The sequence below is a fragment of the Poecilia reticulata genome, chromosome 17 (genome assembly GCF_904066995.2).
Source record: "Poecilia reticulata chromosome 17, P_reticulata-male-v2, whole genome shotgun sequence".
In the NCBI taxonomy this organism is placed as follows: domain Eukaryota; kingdom Metazoa; phylum Chordata; class Actinopteri; order Cyprinodontiformes; family Poeciliidae; genus Poecilia; species Poecilia reticulata.
Window position 1 is genome coordinate 27,261,419 of NC_088846.1, and position 15,493 is coordinate 27,276,911.

Genomic DNA, 15,493 nt, shown 5'->3' on the forward strand with positions numbered 1-15,493 from the left:
TGGACCTAAGGAAGAGACTCGGCGCAGTAATGAAGTGCTACCTGCTCCTCCTTTTCGTCTTGCATGTGGATGCAAGCAAACGCATCTCTGAAAAACAAACGTGTGTAAAACATCACTTAGTTTCTTGATTTGGAACTAATGGGAATAATAAGTATTCATTTCCTCAGACTCCACTGGGAGTAATGGGAATCAGGTCTTTGACATAGTTGAAAATACTTGATTAATCCCAGATTAATTTATTATACAAGTTTCCTCAAAGAGTTGTTGGTGGCAGGAAGGATCTCCTGTAGCAGTCTGTGTTACAGTGACTCTGATAAAGCTTCTGACTGAGGCTGTTGTCTAGCAGTCTGATTAAGAGGAAGATCATGGTTTTGGCTGATATTGGGTGAAATAAGAACCCCATAAAATAAAATAAATGTATTTTTAGATTGGACTATATGTTAATTATTAACACATTTATTTAATTTATTTCATAATTGGTGGGAAAACTCCCTGAAATACATTACTTAACTTTACAAAATAAAATTATGAAAGAGTATTTGCTATTACCAGGTTTTTTAAATATTTCTAAATGGTGAAAAAATAAAAGTCTCTGAAATATGTAAAGTAGTTTTGCAACATATATGAAATAATAATAAAAAAAACTCAGTTGTGATTGACAAAATAAGCTCCGCGTTTGAACAAACTAATTTTTATGTAGTTTTTATTTCATGGGGCATATATTTATTTGAAAATAAATAAAACTGACCAACTAGGCTCCTACATTAAAACAAAAAACATTTTTATTTCATTTGGACATTGTTTTTGATGGAGTATTTATTAATTTAGTTTTCAATAAAACTCTCTCCCTATTTAACATCAGTGTGACCGATAACCTTAGATGTTGGAGTAAAAGCTGCAATTCCTCCAGATCCACTCAAGAACTTTAAAAGTTTATATGAGATAGGTTCTGCTCAGAGAGAGAGAAACGCCGGTGTTTGGGTCAGAGAGCGTTTGACCCTTTCACAGAAACGACGACTCAAACACTCAACTCCCTGCAGGTGAGCACTTTGCTGATCTGACAGAGGAGCCTTTACATTTCCACTCAACCCTTATAGGAAGCACTCAGAGCTCATCAAAAGCTCCCTGAGTGGACGATAAAACATCGCAGCGCAAAACTTTAATTATTGGAAAAATCCCAGAACCCAGAAGATGTCAGCCTCAAAGCAGCCAGTAATTAATTTAAAGCCAAGAGTTTCACTCATCCATAGGTGAGTGTTGTGGTTTTTATTTAGAAATATCTTTGAAGGACCAAACAAACAACGTGGGCCTCATGACGTTTAAATCACGGTTAATCTTCCCACGACGTTTGACAGATGTCGATGCTCGACTCGCCGCAAGACCGCAGCGCATCATTAACGGCAAGCGCTCCAATCCCTGCGCTGATTCAATTAGTCTCTCCAGAAGACAGTTTGATAATGAGATCCAGATGAGCGGACGGCGTCGTCAATAACCTGAGGATTCACTGAGCCGAGGGGGCATCTTCAGGGATTTCCCACACAGAGCAGCGCTTTCTGTTTGGGTTTTAAGCTTCAGCACTCTCTGTTCTCCAGGAGAGTTTACTATTCCTCCACGTTTTTGGAATATATTGACTAAATTCATAATAAATTATAGCATGGCTCATCTTGTAACGAAGAACAAAGAGTTTGCTTCTGTAGTTTGTTGAATGCTGCCACCAGTTCTGCATTTTCATTAAAATGTCCGCAAAACTTTGCCAATATTCTGCTAATGGTGAAAAAAACACACAAGTTCACAATTGCAGTGTTTCCATTAATTAAGAAATTAAATTAAAATCCCACATGAATGTGTCTGTTCACACGGTAAGTCATTCACCATGTCGTCTTCGTCTTCTTCATGGTCTGAACCAGTAGAAACATCCAGTTTTTGATCATGTGATTCCTTTGCAGTTTTACAAACCAAATTTTATATGGTAAAAAAAAAAAATCCCACCTCATCCTTCCGCCAAAAACCTTTTATCAAAAAAAAAACAAGAGTTTTATCAAAACTGGCATTTTTCCATTATTTATGCAACTTTATAAAAACAGATTTTTTTTTACACATTTGTAGGAATTGTTAAAATGCCGTGACAGCTTGGTAAGAAACAGATAATCTATGAAAAAAGTAAAAAATACAAAACTGAGCTCCTCTGCCTTCATCCAGCGCTTACAAGAAACAACCAATCAGACACAGGAGGCGGGTCTTATCGCTGTCAATCAAGGCTGTGTGACGTTCCCCAACATCTCTGCAGACCCCAAACATACTGGACACAAACTGTTTGGACTTTTACCTGAAGGTCGGCTCTACAACGCACAGTTTAAAAAAACAGTCACCACAAAGAAAGTTATTTATATATTGTGCTTTCTACTGTTTATATTTCAGACTGAATTTCATCAATAAAAAGGTTCCAACCTTTAAACATGTCACCTATAAAAAACAAGGACACAATCTCCTTAAAAAGAACTTCAGTGATGTCAAGGCAGCTGCATCTGACTGCAGATTTAACATCTACTTGCTAAAAATGTTCAGTATCCAAGTGTGTACATGTAATTTGCCTCTTTTCAACTTGTACTCTGACATTTCTTTCCCTAGACACTTGTTAAAGAGAATATTAATCTCAAATGTCACCATAAGTCATCATTTGACCTAAATGCAGACATCAAATGTGTCAGGGAGAATTATGGAAGTCATAATGAACAAGAATCAACCCTATAAATATCAACTCACACCCAAAAACCAAATTAGTGCACCAATCAGCTGAGTGTGTGTCCTAATTTTACTGCCTTTCATTTGATAGCAACTTAATTTCAGCAACAATTTCTCTTCAGTCGACTCCTAAAGCCTCAGCGGTAATCTCAGACGTTTCTAAACTCAGTTTTAGCATCGGCATAAATCTCTCAAGGGTTTGGATCTCGCTTTATTATGCCAAACAGTTGTATCCTGCAGATGATACGGGGCAATGCATCAGAAAACAGATTTCTTTCCCGCAGAGTGCAGAGGAGATAAAGTGAGTGATGGGACAGAAAACAGGAAAAGCAGAGGGACAGAGAGAATGACAGGCGAAGACAAACCGCGACAAAGCTCATTCACAGGATGAAGAACGACAGGTGGGAGGCTTACAACTTCAAATGTGGAAGGATTCTCTGCTTTTCTTTGAGTTTTAGAACAAAAGCTGCAGTTTAAAAATCTGCAAAAACAACGTGAGAAAGACTAGAAGCCGGCATCAGAATCTGAGTTAGGGAGGGATTTGGAAATTGTCCTGTCAGACCGTCAGTTCCCGTAACATCATGAGAGAAAAAAAACTCGTAAAAGTGCCATGAGGTCAGTGCGACCCCACACAGAGTAAAAAGTTTGTGGCGTCCAAAACACTCCATCTAGGTATAGTTAAATGAAAGATTATAGCTACAACAAAGTATTTTTCTTTCACTGACTTTAAAAAATAATATAGAATAGTTTGTAGGACCACAAACATGTTTCTCAGACACATCTCTGCGGCCCACCAATTTATTAAACTTGGCTAAACACTGCAAGGATTTTGAAGAAAGATCTTTTTTGTAGAGAACAGCAGACTGACACCATTTTATTTACTTTTTTTAATCAGACCTTCATATTGGTGCTCGACGATTTTGACAAAAAGTTTTGTACACCGTTCATCTGAGGATAAAGATTGTGGTAAGAGACAATGAAATACTCTTGAAAATAAAATTGTTGTTTTTCTGATGAGTTGTTTCTGAAAAATGCAACCATGAAACTTTAATGTTGAGCATCGTGAAGCATTTTTAGCAGCACGACATGATCAGTGTCAACAGACATCACATCCAATACAACGTTCAATAATTTCAAAGAACTTCCGATGCAGAACCGCACAGCATTCTGGGGAATGTAGGCAGAGAAACTCACTCACTCTTTGGTTACCTAGCAACTCACTCACTCACTCTTTGGTTACCTAGCAACTCACTCACTCACTCTTTGGTTACCTAGCAACTCACTCACTCACTCTTTGGTTACCTAGCAACTCACTCACTCAATCTTTGGTTACCTAGCAACTCACTCACTCACTCTTTGGTTACCTAGCAACTCACTCACTCACTCTTTGGTTACCTAGCAAGAACCCGTTGAGTAACTTGTGCAGCAGCAGTTTCAAGTTTTGACTCCAGGCCTCATAACTGCTGAAAAATAAAAACACTTGCGCAGCGTGAAAAGAGAAAGCGAGAAAACTTTGTCTAAAATTGGGAATTAAAAACAAAACACTAATCAATATTTATTCCCATCAACTGATATGAAGCACAAACTGATAGGTTTTTCACTTTTCTCCAGAAAGAAAATATTTTAGGCAGAAACCAGAGATAAGTAGCTAAAAAGAGGCCAAGTTGGTTTTCAGATCAGAAGCTAACCAGAGTTTTTTGCTACAAAGATCTTTACCTATAACTAATGTTGTGGCACTGGAGGCAGTTTTACAGCTCCCATAAATCCTCTGTGTGCATATTGACCTGAAACAGACTCCATGTTCTCAGATTTATAGCAACAGCAGCTTCAGTGTCGGGTTTCTGCTGCTGCTGCATGTCGTTTCATCAGATGTAAGGGAGCGTCGAGGGGACCTGGGTGGGCTGCGGCTGCTCATGCAGCTTGTTGCAAGATGCACCATTTACCAGGATGGGACTCCCAACGGAGCTGCAGAAATGAGAGGTAAGGCCAGCTAAACCGAGACGAGGCGGCTAACGGCAAACCTCACACACCGAGGACGAGGTGTCACAATGAAGGCATGACTCCAACAGCAATGGCCGCTGCGTAAAGGGGAATGCTTCTCTAAATAAACGGCTTTTTCAGATGATTTCTTTGATTTGCAACAGAAAAACAATCAGTTCAGAGCTATAATGTCACTTTTCTCTTATAATACCAGCTGTTTCCAAATCAGACGGGGGCGCTAGAGAGCAAAGTGAAGGGAAAGTGTTAATTAAAAGGTTTACGTACAAAATAAAGCAAAAATAATAAAAAATCTTACTAATTAAATCCCAATTTCACACAAAACAGCTTTTTGGAAGTTTCATGGCGGTAAAAGTGATGTAAAATTGACATCAAGATGTATGTCGGTATAAAACTCATCCTGTGCAGCGTGCCTTCCTCGTAAAGGACATAAAACTGTCCAGCCTGATCCAGCACGCGCATTCAGGTTGCTTTTTCCCTTTAACTGCATGCTGAAGCATTTTACTGCTGTCACAATAAAAACAGGACTGCAGTTAGAGCGTCAACAGCATCTCCGCTCTGTCAACTGATTTTACACTTTATGCAGCGGCTAAATGGTTTTTAAAGTTAGCAGGACATTGATGATCTTTGTTGTGCAAATCAGAGCCTCACAGGCAGCAGCAGGAGCGTCTCACTGGGATTATAGGCAGGATTTTACTTTAACTGGTTCAGATTCTGTGAACATAAAATAAAAAGACTTTAGGATTTCTGTAGTTACTTTTAGTCAATCTAGTTTTTTGCGGAAATTCACAAATTTGCGGAGATCCTTGCAATTTTTCATGCTAATGCATGATTGTAATTTTATTGCGAATTTTCTGTAAAAATGGTAAAGTAATATCAGATTTAAGTGATGCTAATTCCCACCTGCAGGTGGCAGTATTTCTTATTTCTACGACTCCGCTGAATCAACTTTACTTGATATCAAATTATAGTTTGTGATAAACGTAGAGAAAAAAGAGATAATTAAAAATGTTTGTGTCCAATCTTCTTTGTTCAGCGGGTCCAGAAATTTTTATCAAAGGTAGCGATACTTTGTAGTAAAATTACACAAGTAAAAACTACTCCTAAAAGCTAAAAGTATTTTTTTTTCTAATAAGTAATTGCAACTATTTACCACCAAACTCTGATTGTGAATCTCTAACACAACTTCCTGTTTCTGGACTGCAGGAGGAAACTGGAGAAAACCCAAACATGCACAGGGAGGAACTGCATTGGCTCTGAAACCAAACATGCAGAGTATTTTTATGTTGCAGATGGAGAATTATGCATTTCTTCCAGTGGGCAGGATCTTCTCTGCTCACCAGACTTTTAATAATCAGCGGCGTTGCTGTTCCGTCGTATCGTCTCGTCTGATCTGAGCCGCTGTTGTCGTCCGTTTCATCCCGTCTTTGATCGTTTTATAAACCGCTGATAAACTCTCTTGTTCATAAACCCGCCGAGCGCAGCGGCTTTACATATCTGAGATTTTCATCTCTGATTTGTCGCTTTGCTGCGCGCAACTCTGAACCTTCAGAAGCCTCAACAGGTGGATTTCGTTCCTCCAAACACCTGGCATCTGTCCAACCCGAGCAGGATGCTCTTCTGGCGTAATTAGACTTGGGTAGCAGGTGACGAACACGTCGTTTTACGGCTGTGCAGGTTTCTGTAGCTGCAGGAGCCCCTCAGGTGAAGGTTTCACCCTGGAGACGAAGAGAGACGCCTTTCATCTCTCTGCTCCGTGTTCCCCCATCATGTCCCTCCCAGCTGGAGGGGAACCGCGCGCCCAGAGATCTCCAAAGATCAAATGTGATGAGGAGAAGAAAAGCTCAGAGAAAGAAAAATGAGAGGAATAACAAAGACTGATGTGAAGAGGTGGAGATTTATGGGTTCTGAGGCAAAACTGTAAAAAGTTAAAATTCAGATGAAGATGGTTTAATTATAAAAATTAAATGTTAGATTTGAAGAAGACAATTCTTAAATTAAATCAGAGTTCACACGTTTTTCCAGCAGTAAAATTTAAGCACTTTTCAAGGTAAGTTTTCAAACTTTTCCAGCGTCTCATATTGGTGTTAAAAATGATACAAATTAACTAAAAAGTACTGAATCAATTCAATATTATTTGATATAATTTATTTCTTATTTGTGGTGGTATTCTACATTATACAGCAGGGAGAAGTCTAACTAAAATATAATAAAGTGTGTGTTTTGAAATGTCTCTCACACACAACACACACCTGACAGGTCTGAGAGCAAAACACTAATTTAACAAAAAAATCCCCCAATTTCAATAACGTTTAATATGTAAGATCCAAGACAATCAATAAGTAATTTAACAATTAGGAATGATATGTGTTCATTACATTGAAACAATCCAAACTAATCATGTTGAGCTAAAAAACTTTCCAGATAAAATATTCAAACACAACATACAAAAAAAATTTAAATCCCTAAAAAATGTTCTCAATATGTTTTCTGGCTTTTAGGTAATTTAAACTGACCTAAAACAAGGAAATTTTAATCAGATTTAACTTCAGACAGAGAGGAAAAGTGTGTCGTGTTATTTGGTTTCAACTATAAATAATGTGTTTCAAATTTTAGCTATTATCCAAATGTTAGATTGCACTTGATTACAAATCTGTGCAGTTTGAATATCAAGCACCTTCAAGGACTTTACACAGAAATCAAGGACTTTCTAAATCTTGACAACACCGAATTGAAATTCAAGCATTTTCAAATCATTTCAAGCGTACAAACCTTGAATCTCCTCCTCTAAACCTGCTCTCTGCCCGTTTCCCCTTTTTCAGAGAGAAAAAATACGGTTTGACAGAAACCTGGTCTGTCAAACCGATGACAAAGAGATTTTTTTTTTTTTTACCTTCTCTGTCCACAGAAGAAGAAAAGAGGTTGATAGTATCCAAGACTCTGGATGATTTAGAGAGATCAACAAAGAGAAATCACCAAAGTTGCACAGACAGCCGAGCAGAAGAGCAACTGATGGCAGTTTGAGAGAGAGCAGAATGCAGCTGAAATGGTGTAAAATGGACACAGTTCGATTTAGAGTGAAAAACTCCCAAAACGTTAAGATTATCCCTCCTAAAAATGAATTTTATTGCGTCAGTGCCCAAGAAGCAGAAAAAGCTTGTCTGACAGACATGTTTTAGGAGATATTTACCGTGCACTCCACCGATAATCAGTTCAGTATTTAAAGATGTTTTAGTGGAAATCTGACTCCACATTATTTGTGGAATGGTATTATGACCTACAATCCTCACTTTTCCCACCGCTACAAACTGAAGAAGAAGAAAACGACGACCTCACATTGTGCAGCAACGTGGCTAATCTCTGCGCCACACTGACAGCCAGCAATGGCTGCCTGGTGGCAAAAAATGGCGCTAGGCGCTCAGCTAGCTCATTAAACATGCCGCTATCCAGTGGCAGAAAGTAGCTAGCGCTATGCTAGCTACTATGAAATCACAAATGTGTGTACAGTGTGCTTTTTTTTTTAGTAAAATGAAGCAGCGTAGTGTAAATGGGAATGTTTTTCAGGAGAAAATGTGTTTCTAGTGCCACACAGTTGCATAAAAATAGGTAATAAATGGGCTTTTTAATCATAATCTTTATCGATAGTACCATAAAATATAGCTGTAAAATTCTACATTTTATTGCACGGCTCTCGAAAGTGTCAGATAGCCAACTGGCCAAGAGATCCAATCGATTCACTTGGTTTTCTTAATTGATATTGATTGTAATGCATCTTTAGCCTAAAGCACGTTTGATAAATTAGATCACTACTGGTTTCAGGTCTGAACTCTTGATTGGTTGTTTCTGCAACATGCAGAAGCCACTTCATCAAGTTCAGAGAGCCAGAAAACCTTTAACTCAGCCTCGTATGCCGGCCACACGGTTTCTAAACAAGCAGCCTGGACAAAAAGACCAAATTACTGATAGGTGCTTCTAAATTACATCTGATGACGGGATATCAAAGGCAGAGAGTGAAGATTATTGGAGGTGAGACGAAAGAGGAAAGCAGAGGAGTAAGTGGAGACAATGAGAGAAGATATAATGATCTAATGTGAAGCCTGGAAACGGAGCGGTGAGTAAGAAAAAAGCTGTTAGGTGTGAGACACAACAATAAGGTTCACAATACAGATGGAAAAGTGAGAAGAGAGTCAGACTAAAGGCTCATTATAACAAGGTGACTGCAGATTAACACTGAAGTGTTCAGACATCTGCAAACACAAACACACACCTACAGCATTTATCTGTGCATCCATTCACACACCACCAGCATATAGTACAAATAGAGAAAACACACACACACACACACGGATTTACAGACACACCAACCTGCAGGACTTCAGTAGCAGCTCCACAGCAGCACCTGCTGGCCACTCGCTCTGCACCGACACACACCCTGCCGCCCCGAAACGCCGCAGAGCTTCACTTTCATCCCTCTAACCTCCAAACACACAACATGCACAGCAGAGACACACTCACTGCACACAGAGCTGGTCGGTCTGAGCACGCCGGATTTCCTGTGCATTATGCATGCACATTCAGGTGAACGTTCACACAGTCTGAAGTGATTTATGAGCATATGGCTCAGGCCGGCATGATTTATCCCTCTAAAGCTGCAGCGTGCACCTGAGGGACTCAACCCTCCGCCGCACGTACACGCTGCACGCAAACTTGTTAGTCAGAAGGCAGAGCCGAGCTGTAAGATGTTTGTAGCACAAGCTTCCAGTGTAACTTTGTGCTCTGTGTATATCAGCACTCCCGCATTGAAATGATGCATTTATTCTGCGCATCAGGTCTGGAGGTGTCTGAGCGGAGTGTGTGCAGATGTTTCCACAAAGCTGTGAGGGATAACGCTGATCCTCTGCAGGCTAATAACCGAGGACGCAGCAGCAGCCGTGCAAACAAAAACCGAATCAAATTTAGCTCTTCTGCTAACATCCCAGAGTGAGAAACAAACTCAATGTTTGTTACAGCTGGTGGAGAATTAGCCCAACCTTCACCTGGGGATCAACATCCCCAGGTGAAGCAAAGACAGTTTGAAAAGAACTGGAGTTTGAAGGAGATATTGCAGGCAGAATGAATGTTTTAGATCTTTTTACTGGGCTTGGATTCACTCAGTTTATTTATGATCTTCAATGTTTGCGGAAACAACCTGAAGTGTTTTCACACCTCATAGTCCGGTAGACTCGATTCCAGGGACCAAAATGGCAACTTTTGTTACATTTTCAGCTGGTGCGGTTCTCTTTCACACTGCACTTTATCAAACAAACTAAACCCTTTTAAAAATATGTTCCCCTCCTCACCAGCGGGGGCACTGCACCACTGAAAAAAACGATACAAAAACTTCTGAAAAAGACAGAGTGCAATTTCCTTCCTCACGAAATGTAAGCGAACATGGAGTGGCATCAGATTTTAGCGGTTGTAGGATTTCCATTTTGTCTTTGGTAAAAGACCGCTAGCCATTTCTACCGCTAGCGCTTTTTGTATTTACCCAGAATGCACTGTGCTGTAGTCCATGTTTTGGTTTTGGAGCGGTCTTTGGCCTGATTGGCATTCACATATGCATTCGAACCGCATCAGAGTTCACTTCAACCGAACAGACACCGGGGTTTGTAGATGGATCAGAGTTTGATTTATTGATCCACATCAGAGTTTGATTACTTATCAACACATCCGCAAACAAACTGGACTTTCTAGACAAACAAAATGGACTTTTTTGGATTAAAACGAACGAAACAGGGCTGGTGTGAATGAACTCTAACAAAAGTGTGACGTTTGATATGATGATGGCCGAACACAAATGTAGGTGTGATGTTTTGACCGAGGTGTTGGGAATAGAGTCTGTTTTTTTTACTATTTTCTTTTAGATTCATGAACTAACGTTGAGCAGGAAAAGGCATCAAACTCGTCTGTGTTGGAGCAGGATATGGACTTTACTGTAATCACTGCAGAAAACCTAAACATAAACTTCTCATTCAAAGGCATTACAGAATGCATATTTTGCATATTCTCCCCGTTTTAAATAAACTATTAAACTAAACTTGGACTACCAGCAGTAAACGGCGTCTGTTTCTACCAATTTCCCCTCCAGAACCACACATGGAGAAGCAGCATTCAGCTTCTATGCACCACAAATCTGGAACAAACACCCAGAAAACTGGAAAACAGCGGAAACACAGAGTTCCTTTAAATCAGGACTAAAACCAACCTGTTTTGCTTTTGAACCGTAATAAATGAAGCTATGAGTAACGAATTTGATGTGTATTGATGACGGCACAAAATGTAATGTTTGTTACTGGTTTCTTAATTGGCGCCTGTTTTTAACAACTTCTTATTCTTCTGTTTTTACGATGCAAAGCACTTTGAACTGCCTTGTTGCTGAAATGTGCTTTACAAATAAACTCGATGGATTGACTGATAGATGAACGTTTAGCTCTTCAGCTTTAATCTCCACTTTTATTTCGCTGCAGCATTTCCACTGGAGGTCTCAGCCGAACACAAAGAGCTTCAAACAAAGGTATAAATTGGCGATTCAAAGTAAAAAGCTTCAACAAAAAGCTCCGCTAACAAAGTGAGGAGATTTTCAAAAAGCAGCAGAGTGGATGTAACAAACACAAGCCGACACGCTGTGACACTTGGAGTCCGCAGAGACCGCCGTTCGCCCGCAGAGGTGAGGACTGAAGGCTGACCCAGACAGCGCGGCGCACGTGCGTGTGTGTGTGTGTGCGTGTGTGTGTGGCAGCGTTGATTGCTGCAGGTTCAGCTCACTGACACCGCAGGAGGCTGGCTCGCCGGCTTTTCGCCTCTTCCTCTGTAATTGGTTGATTTGCAATGCAGTCGAAGACTTCTCGGATTTTCTTTTGACATATGAAATCATAAACACAAAGTCGCACACACACTGATGCAGAAATACTCCGTGAAACAAACAAAAACACACACACACACACAGCAGAGGAGGCCTGCTTTCGTGTTTTTTTGCAGCCGCTGCACCTTCAACCAGCTTTCATTAATACACACTCGACTGACAGCTCCCCAGTTGCCATGGCGACCCCCAACCTGTTGCCAACTGGCAGCTCCAGTTGGAGCCGGGAACGCGGCTCCAAACCTTGATGGTTCCCTCATCTTCTTCATTTTCCACCCCCTCCAGCTCCGTACGTGCCGGCGCACACGTCGCCACTCCGGATCCGTTTGTTTGGACCGAGCCGAACTCGCGGCATTCTTCATTACGCGAGCCTCCGTTCGGAAAGCGGCCCGCGCCGTGTTATTTATTCTGGGACGATCTGATGGAGCCAACTCCAGGAAATTGCTTCGCCTAATTCATCATTCTCGAGCCGCTCAGTTCTAATTAAAATCACTGGGTATTCTATTCTCGGCGTCTGATTCTTCTTCCACTTACTATTATAATTTGTCTTGATAAAGGTTTCCGACACTGCAGGATAAAAAGGCGCTCTTGCCTTATTTGTGCCAAATATTTTCAGTGCGACTGTTGTGTGAAAGGTCAATAAAGATCATCAGAAACTGGCTTCACTAGGAGAATTTTCTTGAAATTTACGCTTTTTTTCACCTCAACCTGCAACTCCTGACCTGCAAGTGGGTAAAAATGTATAAAAAAGATAAAGTTTTACACTTATATGCAACAAACTCAAGTTTTCAACTGTTTTTTTGTTTGTTTATGAAATATATCCTTTGCATTTCTGTTACAATAAAGTACAAGTAATGTTTTCAGAGCTGTGCCAAATCTGCACTTTACAAACAAAAAGCTGAAATCTAAAATATTTAAATAAAATGGTGCTTCTTTAAAAAATAACACATTTTCTAAGTTGTCTTTTTTTAAATAGTTGTGTGACATTTGCAGCTGTAAGTGAGTTTTATTCGGCTGGTTTGAAAGAAAAAATTACTCTTAGGTTGTAAAAGTTGCAAACTTGCGGCTGAAATGAGGCGTTTCCATAAAGTCTGTTCAAAAGGTTCTTCCTGAACCATAAAGCTGGTGAAAATAAATTATTTCACACTGGTGGAGTCACAACCACACCCAGACTTCTCAATCAAAAACAAAGTTCCCCATAAAAAGTTAAAATATGCACACACAAAAAAATTATTAATCAGTTTTATTGATTTATTTTAAGATTTAAACGTTAATTTCAGGATTAATTTTTGTATTTACTTCATTAAGGTGTTCTAATTATGTTTCTAGAGCAAATATCTCTTTTTAGCAAAATAAATAAGCTTGTTTTAAGTAAATAATTCTTAAATATAGATGTAAAAGCACAATTTTCAGTGGCTGAATTTGTTCACTTAAAACAGGAAAAATGTTTTGTTGCAAGTGGAAAAAAATCTACCAATAAAATTAGAACTTTTTCATCCATATACAAGAATTATTTACTGAAATGAAGCTTCTACGTCTCGCTGAAAAGTTACTTTTCAGTTAGTTTTGTCTCATTTCAAGTGTTGCGATATATTTTCACTGGAATCTGGACCAAAGGTTCTTGGTGAGATGTCGTGTTTTTTGCAGTGTTTTTTTTACGGGACTTTTGTTCTGTTGTTTTATGTGTTTAATCTGGACTAGCACCAGCGTGGTTCTCGTCATCCGGCCGTGTTGAAACATCCTTCCAGGAACAAAGTGAGTTTCTCAATCAGAGAGACGTTAAACGCTCGCAGCAGACTGGAAGACTGGGCAGCCTGAGACGCTGTAATCCAACACCAAACACATACAGAACATATGCAATGCGCTCAGTTTCCACCTTTACATCCAGTTTCCAAGAAGCCAGAGTTCATTTTGGAGTCCAGAAGAAAAAAAAGTTTCTCAGGCGTCTTAAACACATTGTAACTTGTTTTCTGATAAACATTTTTTTAATATTTTACACACATTTCTTTTTATTGCTCTAATTAATTTTTATCTCTAAATTTCCCAGACATGGAAAAGTCACTAAAACTAAAAGAATGAACCAAAAAATGTAGAAAATAAATGTTAAACTGGATCTTTGGGTTCGTTGTAACCAACAATCTAATCCATTCTTTGGTCATTTTTATAGTTTCAACTAAACACAAAGTTTGAAAGAAAGGAAATAAGTATTTGTGTGGGTCAGGGTCCGACCAACACAACCAATTTTTCTATTTGAATTTATTTTATCATTTTATTCTTTCGATAATTTGTTTTCATATTCAGTTCAAAAATACTTTATTAATCCTGAAGGAAATAAATGTTTAACTCAAGAATAGTGGTGGATGACGATGGGATCTCCAGTAGCAGTCAGTATTTCAACAGCTCAGAAAAGGCCTCTGACTAAAGATTGTTGCTGTTACAGTTTAGTGATTATAACGACATGCTAACAATTCAATATTCTGGGACAGAGACGATATTTCACAGCAACACGTCCTGGACGACAGAATCAAGTTTTGACCAGCTCTTCGTTTGCTTTTGCCGCTTTTCTTTAAATCTTTTTCAGGCCGTATGATTCAAAAGCCAGGCAGAGAGATGCTGGAGTAGGGGATATGATGTTTTGAACTTCCTCCTTTTCTCTGCCATCCTCACTTTTACCATTATCTCAATGCGTTTTTAAAAAATATTGCTCTACGTTACTCTTAATGAGCAGCTACTGCAGAAAAACTCCATTAAAATAGCTGTAACTAGCCTTAGCTAAAGTAATTAGCATGTGGTTAAATAAATGGATAACGGATCCTACGTTTCACTTTGAATAGTAATTTCAATCAAGTTTATGTGTACAGCATATTTCACAACAAAGTGAAAATAAAAAAAAACTACAGAAATAAAAAGTAAAAACACCATAAAAGCTAGTAAACATTAAACTTTGACGAGCATCATCATCAAAGTCATCAACCCACATCAATATATGTTCCATTTGTTATGGTTTAAACATGTGGCTTTGCAGCCTGGATTTAAAGGAACTCTGTGTTTCAGCTGTTTTGCAGTTTTCTGGAAGTCTGAATCAGAGGAAAAATTGGGCGAAAGAAAAACTTTCTTTCACTGTGAACTCAAGTCCAGCTGATTCACCGTCACACAGAGAAAAAGGATGAAACAAACGCCACAGATGAATGTTATGATGATGCTCGGGTTCCCAGAGCGACGCAGAGCCGAGTGCGGATGAGTTGGAGGAAAAAGTCGGATGGATTCTTACAGCTACTAACAACGAGCCTGAAACATGGTGGAAAACCGATCAGCAAAACGCTTTAGATAGACGGAGAAAACCTAAATCTGCTGTGGGAAATGCTACTTAAACATGGAGGAAACATAGATACATAAAATACCTACATGGATAAATCAGCATGGATGCACCAAAAAAGCCACATAGATAATTATCTACTTTCCTTTTACTGTAAAGATATGATTGAAAAAATAACCGTGTCCTGACAAACGGAGCCGTGGAAACATGAAACGGTGGTTGGTTTACGAGTTTGTGGTCTCTAGTCACACGACTCTGTAAGCTTAAGCACTTTTTCCAAACCAAACCAACTTTATTTATAAAGCACTTCAAAACAACCAAAGCTGATACAAAGTGCTGTACATTAAAACACAACATAACAGTAAATTTCAACAAAATGGCAGCTTCACACTCAGCTTACGAAAACAGTCTGACCTAAACCGGCGCGTCATTCATGTCTGTTAGTCACAATGAATCAGGTTTTCATAATGTTGTTGAAAAAACTTGGTTTAACCCAACGGTGTCCAAACTACAGGAGTCAACAGGGTAAAATAATAAAG

At 39.2% G+C, this 15,493-nt stretch overlaps 1 protein-coding gene across 10 annotated transcripts in view; it reads right to left on the minus strand.

The window, feature by feature from the left end:
* Positions 1–15,493, minus strand: part of pard3ab (par-3 family cell polarity regulator alpha, b) — a 277,414-nt gene that overhangs the window by 165,729 nt on the left and 96,192 nt on the right. The window lies entirely within an intron of this gene.